The sequence below is a fragment of the Nomascus leucogenys genome, chromosome 12 (genome assembly GCF_006542625.1).
Source record: "Nomascus leucogenys isolate Asia chromosome 12, Asia_NLE_v1, whole genome shotgun sequence".
In the NCBI taxonomy this organism is placed as follows: Eukaryota; Metazoa; Chordata; class Mammalia; order Primates; family Hylobatidae; genus Nomascus; species Nomascus leucogenys.
The window spans coordinates 68,802,833-68,818,319 of NC_044392.1; the positions used below are offsets into that span (position 1 = coordinate 68,802,833).

General features: G+C 37.6%; 1 long non-coding RNA gene across 1 annotated transcript; it reads left to right on the forward strand.

The window, feature by feature from the left end:
* Positions 1–279: 279 nt before the first annotated feature.
* LOC115837585 lies at positions 280–9,284 on the forward strand. The gene is made up of 3 exons (XR_004032578.1): positions 280–363; positions 2,998–3,003; positions 9,275–9,284. It is a non-coding gene; the product is annotated as an uncharacterized LOC115837585 (long non-coding RNA).
* Positions 9,285–15,487: the final 6,203 nt, after the last annotated feature.

Consider the following 15,487-nt stretch of genomic DNA (forward strand, 5'->3'; position numbering starts at 1 on the left):
CATAGCACCATATCACTTCCCTCTCACCTTCCTATCGAATCACTCCCATTTTGTCCAGTTAATTCTTTAGACCCTGACACTATAGTCCTTGGGTTCAAATGTTCACTTTGCCACTTGCTAGTTGTTTGACCTTAGGCAAAATTATTAAATTTTCTTTTTACTAAATTTTGTCTTTTCTGTAAAATAAAGATAATAGTATTTACCTCACAGGATTATTGTGAAGATTATTTGTTTCTTTTCCCTTGCTGCATTTAGGATCATTTCTTTATCCTTGACCTTTGGGAGTCTGATTATTAAATGCCTTGAGGTAGACTTCTTTGGGCTAAGTCTGCTTGGTGTTCCATAACCTTCTTATACATAGATGTTGATGTCTTTCTCTAGGTTCGGGAAATTCTCTGTTATTATACCTCTGAATAAATTTTCTACACCTATCTCTTTCTCTACCTCATCTTTAAGTCCAATAACTCCTACATTTGCCCTTTTGAGGCCATTTTCTAGATCCTGTGGGTATGCTTCATTCTCTTTATTCTTTTTTCTTTTCTTTCCTCTGACTGTGCATTTTCAAATAGCCTCATTAATTCTTTCTTCTTCTTGATCCATTCTACCAGTATGAGACTTTAACTCATTCTTCAGTATTTCAATTGCAGTTTTCAATTCCAGAATTTCTGCTTGATTAAATTTTAAATTTCAATCTCTTTGTTGAATTTTTATGATAAAATTTGGAATTCCTTATCTGTGTTACTTTGAATTTCTTTGAGTTTCCTCAAAATCCCTATTTTGAATTCTCTGTCTGAAAGGTCATATTTCTTCATTTTTCCAGGATTGGTACCTGGTGTTTTGTTTAATTTGTTTGGTGAGGTCCTGTTTTCCTGGATGATCTTGGTTCTTATAGAAGTTCATTGTTGTCTGGGCATTGAAGAGTTAAGTATTATAGACTTTGCAGTCTGGGCTTGTTTGTGCCTGTCTTTCTTGAGAAGACTTTGAAGATATTTGAAGGCACTTGGGCCCTAAGCTGTGGTTTATGTAAACTCATAGAGGTACTGCGTTGTTGGCCTTGGGTAAGATACAGAAGAATTCTCTAGATTACCTGGGAGACTCTTATTCTTTTCCCTTAATTTCATGGAGACTTTCTCTATGCTGAGCTACCTGGAACTGGGGGTGCGATGATGCAAGCACTCCTGCAGTCACCAACACTGGGACTGTGCTGGATCAGACCTGAAGCCAGCATAGCACTGGGTCTTGCCCAAGGCCAACTGGAACTACTACCTAGCTACCACTGATATTCACTCAACACTCTAGGGATCTACACCTAACAGATGATATAGCCAGCCAAGCTTGTATCCCTCCCTTCAGGGCAGTGAGTTCCCCCAGACCCTGGGTGGGTCTAAAGATGCTGTCTGGGATCCAGGGATTGGAGTCAAAAACCTTAGTAATTTGTCTGATGTTCTATTCTACTGTGGCTAAGCTGGCACTCAAACCAAACACAAAATTCTACCCACTCCCCGCTCCTCTTTCCATAGGCAGAGGAGCCTCTTCAAGTGGCCACCACCGCTGCCCATGGGGGGGTTCAGCCAGGCCACTGCTGATGTTCACTTAAAGCCTGAGTGCTCTTCCATCAGCTTGTGGTGAATGCTGCCAGGCCTGAAACTCACCCTTCAGTGCAGTGGGTTCCCCTCTGGCCCAGGCCAGGTCCATAAATGCTGTACAACAACCTAGGCCTAGAACTGGGGACTGCAAGAGCCTACTTGTTACTTTGCCTCCCTATGGTCACGCTGGTCCCTAAGGTGTAAGACAAAGTCCTCTTTGTTTTTCCTCTGCTTTTCTCAGTCTTTCACTGTATTCAGCACAGCTGAGAATATGCTGGGTTATACCCGAAGTCAGCACATCTGGAGCCCAAGGCCTATGGCATACTACCTGGGTTTGCTGCTGGTTATTCAGGGCCCAAGAGCTCTTTAGTCAGCAAGTGATAAATCCTGCCAGGACTGGGTCCTTCCCTTCAAGGCAGTGGGTTCCCTTTTGGCCAAAAGTGTGTCTAGAAATGTCATCTGTGAGCTGCGACCTGGGATGGGGGCCTTGTGACTGTGCTAGGTGCTGTATTCTACTGTGGCTGAGCTAATATTCAAGATGCAAGACAAGATCCTCTTTGCTCTTCACTCTCCTCTCCTTAAGCAAAAGGAAGGAGTCAATTTTGTTGCTGTAAGCTGCACTGCCTGGGCTTGGGGGAAGGGTAGTGCAAGCACTCCCTTAGCTGCCCTGGCTTGTGTCTCCCTAAGTCACACGCCACCCTAGTTCTCTGGCTCTCAGCCCAGCCCAGCACTAGGTGTTGCCAGGGAATTGCAGTCCTTGTGTCCTCGACTGCCTTTCAAGTTTATCCAGGATCACTTTGGCCAATGGCGATGAGGCTTGCTGAGGAACTCAAGTTCCCACCACTGATGGGCAATTCCCCTCTAGGTAGGGCAGGTCCAAATGCTCCAGGGGTGCTGACTGAGCCCAGTGTGGCTTTGCTGTCCACTATCACAGGGCAGCACTGAGTTCAGTGTAAACTTCCCAAGTTGCTGCACTCTCCCTCCCTCAAGTACACAGACTCTCTGTACCTCAAGGCTTCTCCTGGAGGAGGGGTTGTGTCAAGGAATCCAGCTGTCTCTCTGACACTCCTCAATGCCTCTTTCAGTGATGTGAATTTAAAACCAACACTGTGATTGCTCACCTAATTTTTGGTTCTTTCGAAAGTGCTTTCCTGTGCGTAGATGTTAAAATTTGCTGTTCCTGCAGTGGGGATGAATGGTGTAGGCTCCCATTCTGCCACCTTGTTACACTTTCTATCATGAAGATTAAATAAGCCTCATAAAGCAGTTAGAGCAATGCCTGGCACACAGTCATGCTCAGTAAGTGTTAGTGATTATGATCATAATTCTAATTATTATCAAGTGTACATAAATAAAACTTAATAGACCCCAATTTTTTGAGTATATTTTTTCTTCTTTATATAATAAATAGATTTTTGTGTTAGCCATGAAACAAAGTTTTCTCCTTGGTTAAATTTTATAATAAATTATATTTGTTTCTCAAAGTTAAAATTTTGATTATTCATAACAAATATTAGATTGGTACAAAAGCAATTGTGGTTTCAGACCATGAATTTTAAATCATTATAACTAGGCTCAAATACATCCTTATTAATCAAAATAGGAACCATTACAATCAACATATTTTTGCCAACGAGAAGTAAGTTTATTTATTCCTGTAGTATAAAATCCGTGCTTTGGGATTCAATGAACTCACTCTTGGAAAGCATTTTCTGCATCCTGCTGGTTGTGGAAGTGTTTTACCTGCCAAAAGTTGTGGAGATGCTTGAGGAAGTGGTAGTTCATTGGCAAAAGGGCAGATGAATATGGTGGATGAGGCAAAACTTCATAGCCCAGTTTGTTCAGCCTTAGAGTGCTTTGGCGCTTCTTCTCAGTCCAACCACTAAGCTGGCCATTGCTGATTGTTACATAAAATCCATTTTTCATCGCACAGCACAATTTGATCAAGAAATGGTTCATTGTTGTTGCAAAGGATAAGACAACACTTCAAAATGACATTTTTTTTTCTTTTCCTTTTTTTTTTTTTAAATTTTTGCTCAGCTCATGAGGCACCCACTGTAAGGGATAATTGGAAGGACAGCCAAGAAAGGAATGAGGCCAATAGACCCAAGTTCAGGCAAGCTAATTTATTGTCAGTCCTACCAGGCTACCTCCTGACAAAAGCAGAGGAAGCAGCCCCGCTTACAGACGACAGCAGGGCTTTATAGGGAGAGGAACTGGGTCAGGGTTGGGGTGCTGATTCGGGGGTGCAGGTGTCTTGTCCACATCCTGGAGATGATTTTTGCCAGCTTTGTTATGTGAGATGAACAGTCATGTTAACTGCATCCTGTAACTGCCTGGACAAACAGTTAGTGGAGGGGTCAGTGAAGTGGTGGGTTTGTCTTTTGCCCTGGGGTGGCTGTGTGGAGAGTGCAAGAGACTGTATCGTAAGGCCTGTGGGAGGGGAAGGGAATGGTCTTCTTGGGTGACCCTAACACCCACTTATTAAGCTTTTTCACCTTTCCAATTTACTTCAAATGCCGAACAATCATAAAATGGTCAACAATGAGTTCTTTGGCAACTTCTCATGTAGTTGTCAGAGGATCTGCTTTGATGATTGCTCTCAACTGGTTGTTGCCAACTTCAATGGCCGACTACTGTGCTCCTCAACTTCAGGGCTGTCTCCTTTATGAAACTTCTTGAACCACCACTATACTGTAGGTTCATTAGCAGTTCCTGGGCCAAATGTATTGTTGATGTTGCAAGTTGTCTCCACTACTTTATGACCCATTTGGAATTCAAATAAGAAAACTGCTGAATTCACTTTTGGTCTAACATCATTTCCATTGTCTGAAATAAACATAAAATAAATAGCAAGTAATAAGTCTTTAGCAAAAAAATAAAATAAAGTAAGAAATGCCCATTATAATAATGTATAACATAACTGCATTTATTTAAGAATGTATTCCAACATCAAATGGCAAATTCCAACAAGTGCAAAAACCACAACTACATTTGCGCTCACCTAATAGTAACTAAACAAAATTCAACTAATATTTTAAAAAGGGACTATAAGCCACTACACGTACGGAAGCTAATATATGTGATTATACACGACTATCAAGAATATTTCTGTAGTGTAATATTCGCAGAATTGTAATTGTTTAAATAAGTAAAATTAATGTTTATTACTTCCTGTTTCGCTTAGTGATGTTTAAGTCCTCATATTTTAAATTTTCTTAAAAATACAGATGATATAATGTAATAATTTTAATTTTAATGTAAATTTTTTTATTATTATACTTTAGGTTTTAGGGTACATGTGCACAATGTGCAGGTTTGTTACATATGTATCCATGTGCCATGTTGGTTTGCTGCACCCATTAACTCGTCATTTAACATTAGGTATATCTCCTAATGCTGTCCCTCCCCCCTCTCCCCACCCCACAACAGTCCCTGGAGTGTGATGTCCCCCTTCCTGTGTCCATGAGTTCTCATTGTTCAATTCCCACCTATGAGTGAGAACATGCGGTGTTTGGTTTTTTGTCCTTACCATAGTTTACTGAGAATGATGGTTTCCAGTTTCATCCATGTCCCTACAAAGGACATGAACTCATCATTTTTTATGGCTGCATAGTATTCCATGATGTATATGTGCCACATTTTCTTAATCCAGTCTATCGTTGTTGGACATTTGGGTTGGTTCCAATATTGTGAATAGTGCCGCAATAAACATAGGTGTGCATGTGTCTTTATAGCAGCATGATTTATAGTCCTTTGGGTATATACCCAGTAATGGGATGGCTGGGTCAAATGGTATTTCTAGTTCTAGATCCCTGAGGAATTGCCACACTGACTTCCACAATGGTTTGGAGGTTTTATAGCCTATATTCCCTCTAAATATTTTCTCTTAAGGTGATTTTTATAGACATATATTTTTGCATCTTAATAGACAACTTTTTGATTAAAAGTGGAAAGCAATCATACTCCCAAAATAAACACAATAGTACAAAAATAAGTTATTAAGTAATATAATGAGAATTTTCTAAAAAATGCATTAGAGAAGTTCTATATTTCTTTCCTTCCTCACCTGAAATATTTTTGCATGAAATAGTGGCAAATGAATCAATATTATAAGAAAATTTTTGGCATCTTACCTTAAGGCATTTACTTTTCTCAATAAATATTTGTTACTTTAAAGAAATAGTATTTAGCTTATTTATTGTTGCAGAGAAATTATGCCAAAATTTAGTGACTTAAAACAACAAACATTTATGTTCTCACAATTTCTGTGGGTTGGGAATTCAGGCATGGCTTAACTGAGTTCTCTGGCTCAAGGTCACTCATGAACTTGACTGAAACCAAACTTTGGATCAGGGCTGTGGTCTTTTCTGCAAGCTTGATGAAGGAAGATTCACTTCCAGATCTACTCCTGTGCTTGTTGGCAGGATTCACTTCCTTGTGGTCTGTTAGACTAAAGCCTCAGTTCCTCACTGGCCCTTGGTCAGAGGCCTCACTTAGTTCCCTATCACTTGAGCCTCTTGAGAGCAGAGCTCACGTGATGACAGCTGGCTTCCCTAAGAGGGTAAGAGAGAGTTAGAAAACAAGGGAGAGAGAATCCAAGACCAAACCCACGGTATTTTTCTAACTTAATATTGGAATTGACATCCTATTACTTTGCTGTAATATATTCATCAAAACAAGTCACTAGATGCAAGCCACACTGAAGGGGAGGATATTACAAAATAACTTGGTTACCATGAGGTGCAGTCATTCAGGATTTTTTCAGAGGCTGGCTAAACAGAAAATGCTGCATACCTGTGTCACCAACAGCCTTCCCTCACTGAGCTGATAGCAACTCCTTCTTTCCAGTTGCACACTCAACAACCACAGGGTTATCCTTGAATTGTCTTTTTTATTCACATGCAATTATAATCTGTCAGGAAAGCTTATAAGCTCCACTTCAAAAATAAACACAGACTTCTATGATTTTTCATGCTTCTATTGCTGTTACTCTGGTCCTAGGGTCCACCATCTTGTGTCTGGATTATTTAAGTGTCACCTAATAGATGTTTCTGTTGCTGTCCTTACCTACCAAGGGTCTATTCTTTCCACAGCAGTCAGAGTGGCCCTTGTAAAACAAGGCCAGTTGATGTCACTCTTTTTAATATCTACCTTGACTCTCTATTACTCAAAGTAGGAGTAAAAATTTACAGGGGCCTGCCAAGCTTTACATGACTTGGCTGTTCATTCTCTTTCTGACTTCCTCTTCTGCTTCTTTCATCTGTCACATGCTCCACTACAACCACACTGGTTTCCCTGCTATTTCTCAAACTTAGGGGAAAGCTTTGGCTCAAGGTACTTTTCCATTGCTTTTCCACGTGCCTGGAAGGCTCTTTCCCTAGATACCTGCTTGGCAAATTTTCTCTACTACATACTTCAATTCTTTTTAAATTTTCCTTGTAAGGCCCAATCAAATCATTCTACTTGACATTGCAAACTGTCTCTCTCACCTCATCCCTTCATTCTGATCTACTTTTTCTTTTTTCCATAGCACATATCATTTGTTAACAGTTGAATTGTGCCCCTCCAAAAATTTAAAAGTTGAATTTCTAACCTCCATTGATTTAGAATGTGATATTATTTGGAAACAAGTTAATTGCAGATGTAATTAGTTAAGATGAGGTCATAGTGGAGTAAGGTGGGCTTCTAATCCAAAGTGGCTGGTATCATTATGGAAAGGAAATTCAGACACATACATACACAAAAGAACATCATGCAAAGATGAAGACAGAGATTAAGGTGATGCATCCTCAGACAAAGACTGCCAAGAAACCATCAGAAATGAGGGAAGAGGCAAGGAACAGATTCTTCCTCATAGCCCTTAGGAGGAACCAACCCTGCTAACACCTTGATCTCGAATTTCTAGAGCTGTTAGCAAATACGTTTCTATTGTTTAAGACACCCAGTTTTGTGGTACTTTGTTATGACAGCCCTAGCAACTACTGTATAATGTTTAAATGTATAAGGTAATTTAATTTCCATTATTTATTTAGTTTACTGTCTATCTTGCCCTGTTGAAATGTAATCCTATCCAAAACAGGGATGTTTGTATGTTTGTGTTACTGAGAAAGAACTGTGCCTGACACATACTAGGTTCTCTATAAATCTGTATTGAATAAATGAACAAAAATCAAATTTTCTACAAAATCATTTATACCGTATATGATTATGTCCAAAGAACTAATTACAAAGATCTGTAATGTCCTAATATAGAATTCTTCACACAATTGCAGACTTTTTAACAGCCTGCCTCTAAACTGCTAATGCAATACATGAGATCAATATGCAAGGGAAAAAGAAAGTGTGCAATTTTTTGATTAATACAATTAATAGACACATTGATGACATGTTTGATGACAGGGAAATAACTTTAATTCAGAATATTTTTAGATTAAAAATGTTTCATTGCAGATTGAATAGTACTTAAGTAATGTTAGTAGTGAGAATCCCTCGAGAAACTCTTTGAAGAACTGCATTTGTTCCATAAAATACAAAAAAAACCTACTAGGCATGAAATATTTAAATTGATAAGTTAATCATTTGATATAAACCAGAGATTACAGAAATGCTACATAAATCTATGTTTCCTGATAGTGAAGAAACAGTGATAGCAAGTTGTAAAGGCTTTTGGATATGGTTCATATTATAAAACCTAAGATTCAAGAACTACATTATTTTCTTCACAGAGCCATGGAAACATTTGCTGTAGATCAGAATTCCACATTAAATGATATTATCAAAATAATAAATCTTATAAAATCCGAGCTATCCCATCTTATCTCTTTTTAGCTTTATATGAAGAAATGAGATCAGACACCATTATCTGCTGTTTCATACTGAATTGTGTTGCTCATCCAAAGAAACACTTTTGTCAAGAACTTGTAAGCTTGAAGGATCAAAAACACTTTTTTTGAATGATTCTCACCTTGGATATTTTTGAAGCATAGTTACTAGCTTGCTAAACTTCAAATTATTGATCTCTTAAAGGAACTTATTAAAAAATGGCAAGAATCTCATGGAGGTATTAACATATTGAGTTCACGGATTCAAAATGAAAATTAATTATGGAAAACATGGAGGGAAAAATTATGTACTGATGATATTTCATACTACAATTTGAGCCTTAATAAAGTCTGGTAGGGCAACATTTGGCTGTACATAGCAATAGCTTTATCATTATTTTGAAATACTTAATATGATATTAGGATGATGCTGGCCTAATAGAATGAGTTAGGGAGGAGGCTCTCCTTTTCAATTACTTGGAATGGCTTCAGTAGGAATGGTACCAACTCTTCTTTGTACATCTGGTAGAATTCAGCTGTGAATCTGTCTGGTCCTGGGCTTTTTTCCTTGATAGCTATTTATTACTGTTTCAATTTCGGAACTTGTTATTGGTCTGTTCAGGGATTCAATTTCTTTCTGGTTGAGTCTTAGGAGGGTGTATGTGCCCAGAAATTTATTTATTTCTTCTAGATTTTCTAGTTTATGTGCATAGAGATGTTAATAATGTTCTTTGATAGTTGTTTGTATTTCTGTGGGGTCAGTGGTAATATCCTCCTTATCATTTCTGATTGTGTTTATTTGAATATTATTTCTTCTCTATTAGTTTAGATAGCAGTGTATTTTATTAATTTTTTCAAAAAAAGCTTCAGGATTTGTTGATCTTTTGAATTTTTTTTCTGTCTCTTTCAGTTCAGCTCTGATATGGGCTATTTCTTGTCTTCAGCTAGCTTTGGGATTTGTCTGCTCTTGGTTCTCTAGTTCTTTTAGGTATGATGTTAGGTTGTTAACTTGAGATCTTTTCTTTTTTTTTTTTTTTTTTTTTTGAGACAGAGTCTCGCTCTGTCGCCCAGGCTGGAGTGCAGTGGCGCAATCTCGGCTCACTGCAAGCTCCACCTCCCGGGTTCACGCCATTCTCCTGCCTCAGCCTCCGAGTAGCTGGGACTACAGGTGCCTGCCACCACTCCCGGCTAATTTTTTGTATTTTTAGTAGAGACGGGGTTTCACCGTGGTCTCGATCTCCTGACCTCGTGATCCGCCTGCCTCGGCCTCCCAAAGTGCTGGGATTACAAGTGTGAGCCACCATGCCCAACCGAGATCTTTCTAATTTTTTGATGGAGGCATTTAGTGCTATAAATTTTCCTCTTAACACTATCTTATCTGTGTCCCAGAGATTCTGATAGAATGTAGCTTTGTTCTCGTTAGTTTCAAAGAACTTCTTGATTTCTGCCTTAGTTTTATTATTTACCCAAAGTAATTCAGAAGCAGGTTATTCTATCTTCATGTAATTGTATGGTTTTGAGTGAGTTTCTTTTTTTCTTTTTCTTTTTTCAGATGGAGTCTCACCCTGTCACCCAGGCTGGAGTGCAGTGGCATGATCTCGACTCACTGCAACCTCTGCCTCCTGGGTTCAGGCAAGTCTCCTAACTCAGTAACCCGAGTAGCTGGGATTACAGGTGCCTGCCACCATGCCAGGCTAATTTTTGTATTTTTAGTAGAGGTGGAGTTTTGCCATGTTTGCCAGGCTGGTCTTGAACTCCTGACCTCAAGTGATCCACCCACCTTGGCCTCCCAAAGTGCTGGGATTACAGGTGTGAGCCACTGTGCCTGGTTTTCTGAGTGAGTTCCTTAGTCTTGAGTTCTAATTTGATTGTACTGTGGTCTGAGAGAATGTTTGTTATGATTTTATTTCTTTTGCATTTGCTGAAGAGTGTTTTACCTCTGATTATGTGATTGATTTTTGAGTAAGTGCTATGTGGTGATGAGAAGAATATGTATTCTTTTGTTTTGGGTAGAGAGATCTGTAGATGTATATCAAGTTCATTTGACCTAGGGCTGAGTTCATGTCCTAAATATCTTAATTTTCTGCCTTGATGATCTGTCTAATATTGTCAGTGGGGGGTTAAAGTCTCCCATTGTTATTATGTGGGAGTTAAAATTTTGAAGGTCTCTAAGAACCTGCATTATGAATCTGGGTGTTTCTGTGTTGGGTGCATATATATTTAGGATAGTTAGCTCTTATTGTTGAATTAAACCCTTTATCACTATGTAATGTTCCTTGTCTTCTTTGATCTTTGTTGATTTAGAGTCTTTTTTGTCCAAAACTAGGATTGCAACCCCTGCTTTTTTTCTGTTTTCCATTTGCTGGGTAGATTTTCCTCCATCCCTTTATTTTGAGCCTATATGTGTAATTGCATGTGAGATGGGTCTCTTGAAGATAGCATACAAATAGGTCTTGGTTCTTTATCTAACTTGCTACTAAAAAAGAAAACTTCAGGCCAATATCCTTGATGAACATTGATGCAAAAATCCTCAACAAAATACTGAAAAACCAAATTCAGCAGTACATCAAAAATCTTATTCACCATGATAAAGTAGGCTTCATCCCTGGGATGCAAGTTTGGTTCAACACATACAAGTCAATAAATGTAATTCATCACATAAACAGAACTAAAGACAAAAAACATATAATTATCTCAATAGATGTAGAAAAAGCTTTTGATAAAATTCAACATCACTTCATGGTAAAAACTTTCAATAAACTAGGTACTGAAGGAACATATCTCAAAATAGTAAGAGCCATATATGACAAACCACAGACAACATCACACTGAATGGGGACAAGGTGGAAGCACCCCCCTAAAAAAAAACAGCACAAGACAAGGATACTCTCTCTCACTGCTTCTAGTCAGCATAGTATGGGAAGCTCTGGCCAGGGAAATCAGGCAAGAGAGAAAAATAAGTCCATTCAAATAGGAAGAGAAGAAGCCAAATTATCCCTGTTTGCAGATGACATGAACCTATATCTAGAAAACCTCACTGTCTCAGCTCAAAAGCTTCTGAAGCTGATAAGCAACTTCAGCAGTTTCAGGATACAAAATTAATGTGCAAATATTGCTAGCGTTCTTATATACCAAAAACAGTCAAGCCAAGAGCCAAATCATGAACAAACTCCCATTCACAACTGCCACAAAAAGAATAAAATACCTAGGAATCCAGCTAACTAGGGTGGTGAAAGATGAACATCGATGTTCTCTACAAGGAGAACTACAAGCCACTGCTCAAAGAAACTAGATATGACACAAACAGAATAACATTTCGGGCTCATGGATAAGAAGAATAGGTATCATTAAAATAGCCATACTGCCCAAAGCAACTCATAGATTCAATGCTATTCCCATTAAACTACCATAGACATTCTTCACAGAGCTAGAAAAAAAAAAACTATTTTAAAATCATATGGAACCAAAAAAGAGCCCAAATATCCAAGGCAATCCTAAGAAAAACAGACAAAGCTAGAGGCATCATGCTACCGAACTGCAAACTATACTAAATGGTTACAGTAACCAAAACAGTATGGTATTGGTACGAGAACAGACACATAGACCAATGGAACAAAATAGCCCATAAATAAGAACAAATGCCTAAAACTATCTGATCTTTGACAAACTTGGCCAAAACAAGCAATGGGGAAAGTATTCTCTATTCAATAAATGGTGCTGGGATAACTGGCTAGCCATATGCAGAAGATTGAAACTGGATCCCTTCTGTACACCATATACAAAAATTAACTCAAAATGGATTGAAGACTTAAATGTAAAACCCAAAAGTGTAAAAAACCTTGGAAGACAACCTAGGCAATATCATTCAGGACATGGGCATGGGCATGGGCAAAGATTTAATGAGGAAGATGCCTAAAGCAATTACAAAAAAAACCCCAAAATTGATAAATGAGATCTAATGAAACTAAAGACCTTCTGCACAGAAAAAACAAATCAACAGAGTAAACAGACAACCTACAATATGAGAGAATATTTTTGCAATCTATCCATTTGACAAAGGTCTAATATCCAGCATCTACAAGGAACTTAAACAAATTTACAAGAAAAAACAAACAACCCCATTAAAAAGTGGGCAAAGGACATGAACAGACGCTTCTCAAAAGAAGACATACACGTGGCCAACAATAATATGAAATAAAGCCCAACATCACTGATCATTAGAGAAATGCAGATTAAAACCACAATGAGGTACCATCTCACACCAGTCAGAATGGCTATTACTAAAAAGTCAAAAATAACAGATGCTGTTCCATTTGTGGAGAAAAAGGAATGCTTATACACTGTTGGTGGAAGTGTAAATTAGTACAACCACTGTGGAAGACAGTGTAGCAATTCCTCAAAAACCTAAAGACAGAAATACTGTTTAACCCAGCAATCCCATTACAGGGTATATACCCAAAGGAATATAAAGAGTTTTATTATAAAGACACAGGCACATGCATGTTTATTGTGGCACTATTTATTGTAGCAAACTCAGGGAATCAACCTAAATGCCCATCAATGATAGAATAGATAAAAAAAAAAAAGAAAAACACAAAACAGTGGTACATATACACCATGGTATACTATGCAGCAATAAAAAAGAATGAAATAATATCTTTTGCAAGGACATGGATGGAGGTTAAGGCCATTATCCTTAGCAAACTCAGAAAACCAAATATTGCATGTTCTCACTTACAAGTGGGAGCTAAATAATGAGAACACTTTGACACGTAGAGGGAAACAACACACAGTAGGGCCTATTGGAGGGTGAAGAGTGGGAGGAGGGAGAGGATCAGAAAAAATAACTAATAGGTACTAGGCTTAATACCTGGATGATTAAATAATCTCCACAACAAACCCCCATGACACATGTTTACCTATGTAACAAACATGCACATGTACCCCAGAATTTAAAAGTTAAAAGAAAGAAATACTTGATAATAAGAAGCTGTATTGGTCTTAAATCCAATCACATTTTCATGATATTTTTCTAAAATTACGTTGGTCAATGAATAAAAAAATAACTGTTAGATTTTATGATGTATAAGTTAAAGAAAGTAAATGAGCTAAATTTTGGCAATGGTGAGAATTTTATCCATCAGTCAAAAAGCTATTAACAATCTTTGATATTTGCTACCTCTACTTGTGTGAACTAAGTTTCTCACCAATGACCGAGTATAAAAAAAAAAAAAAGACATCATATTCTGGTCATTTATTTTTCCATAGCAAACTACTCAAAAACTTTGTGGTTTAAAGCAATAATTTAATAGTATTGTTGATAATTCTGTAGATTCACCAGATGCAGTGTGCAATTTTTGCTTTGAAGCCCTCATGAGACAGCATCAGATGTCAACTGGGTCTACAATCATTAGGGGTTTGATTAGCCTGGGAATCCAGGAGGGCTGGAAGTTGATGCTGACTGTCAGCTGATAACTCAATTGGAGCTGTCAACTTGTGTGCTTTACGTTTTGGTCTCTCCATGCAGCTTAAGCTTCTAAGGCATGACAGCTTAGTTCTGAGAAGAGTCATTTCCAAAATAAGTGTTTCTAGATACCCAGGTGTAAATTCCAATGCTTCTTATAAAACTTAGTTTTGAAAGTTTGAGAATGTTACTTCCGCTACATTCTTTTGGTTAGATAAGTCACTAACAAAGTTCCAAATTCAGGGGAAGGGGAATTCGATTCTACTTTTTAAAGTGAGGAGTAGCATACATATACAGTTAGAGGAGGACTTTATGGAGGTCATCTTGGAGATGCTCTAACATATACTGATTTTTTTTAAAGGTATACTTTATTTCTTTGAAGCAGTTTGAGGTTTATTGCAAAATTGAGCAGAAGGTACAGAGATTTCCTAAAACCCTGCTCCCACACACTCATAGTCTCCCCCATTACTAATATTCCCCACTAGAGTGGTAATTTGTTACAACTGGTGAATTTAGATTAACACATCAATGTCACCCAGAGTCCCTAGTTTATATCAGAGTTCACTCTTGGTTTTGTACCTTCTATGGGTTTGAATGAATGTGTAATAAAACATGTACTCACTATTATGGTATCATTCACAGTTTTACTGTTCTAAAAATCTTGTGTACTCCACCTACTCATAAAGATTTGATGAGAAATTGAATATAAACATGAGATAAAATATAGTTTAATATGTGCATACTAAAAAAAGTAAGATCAAAATTAATAATATACATTTTTTAAAAAGGTAAGATACACCTTATAAATAGGATTAATGAGTATCTTTCTCATAAGACAGGCTCAGTAAGTATTTGCTATTATTGGATATTGCCTTTTCAGTATCAGAATTCTGGTTAAAGTTGTCAGAATAGCAATCATAACAACCAGTATTTACGTAGTAATTATTGAGTTCCAGGCACCATTCTAAGTACATTGCAAATAATAACTTATTTAAACTCTCACAATTGCCAGGTGAGGTGCATACTTTATTAATCATTCTATTTTGTAGATGATAGAACTGAGGTACAAGAAGATAAAGAAACTTGCCCAATGTCACACGTCAAATTGGTGAACCTCGACTCTGGTTTCAGAGTCCAGGCTCTTAAGTAATACACTATGGTATGCATATTATACTTTTGTTGAAGAAAAATTAGAAAAACACAAATTTTAGGTCAAATCAAGCAATAGGCTGTTCAATTTCATGCTTGCTTATACTAAAATAAACTTGGTGAATAGTTTATTGGGTTGTTGGATATTGTTTCCACTTAAAGGATAATATAAAACCCAGAACTCAGATCTTAAATGTCTAATACCATTCTTTGATAAAGAAATGGAATGAGCCTAACTTATGATGCTCCTTGGAGAAACGGCCAGTTCGAGGGCTGGGGTGACAAGCATGAAGCATCGCATAGTGCCAGAAAGTAAAGAAATAATCACAAACAAAAAAAATGTGGAAATGGGACATTTCAAAAAGACACAAAAGCCACATGAAAGAGCTCTCAATGGCCAAATTGGGATCATTTTGAGCAACAAAATAACACAATGTAACCCAAAGTATAAAACAAACCTTTAG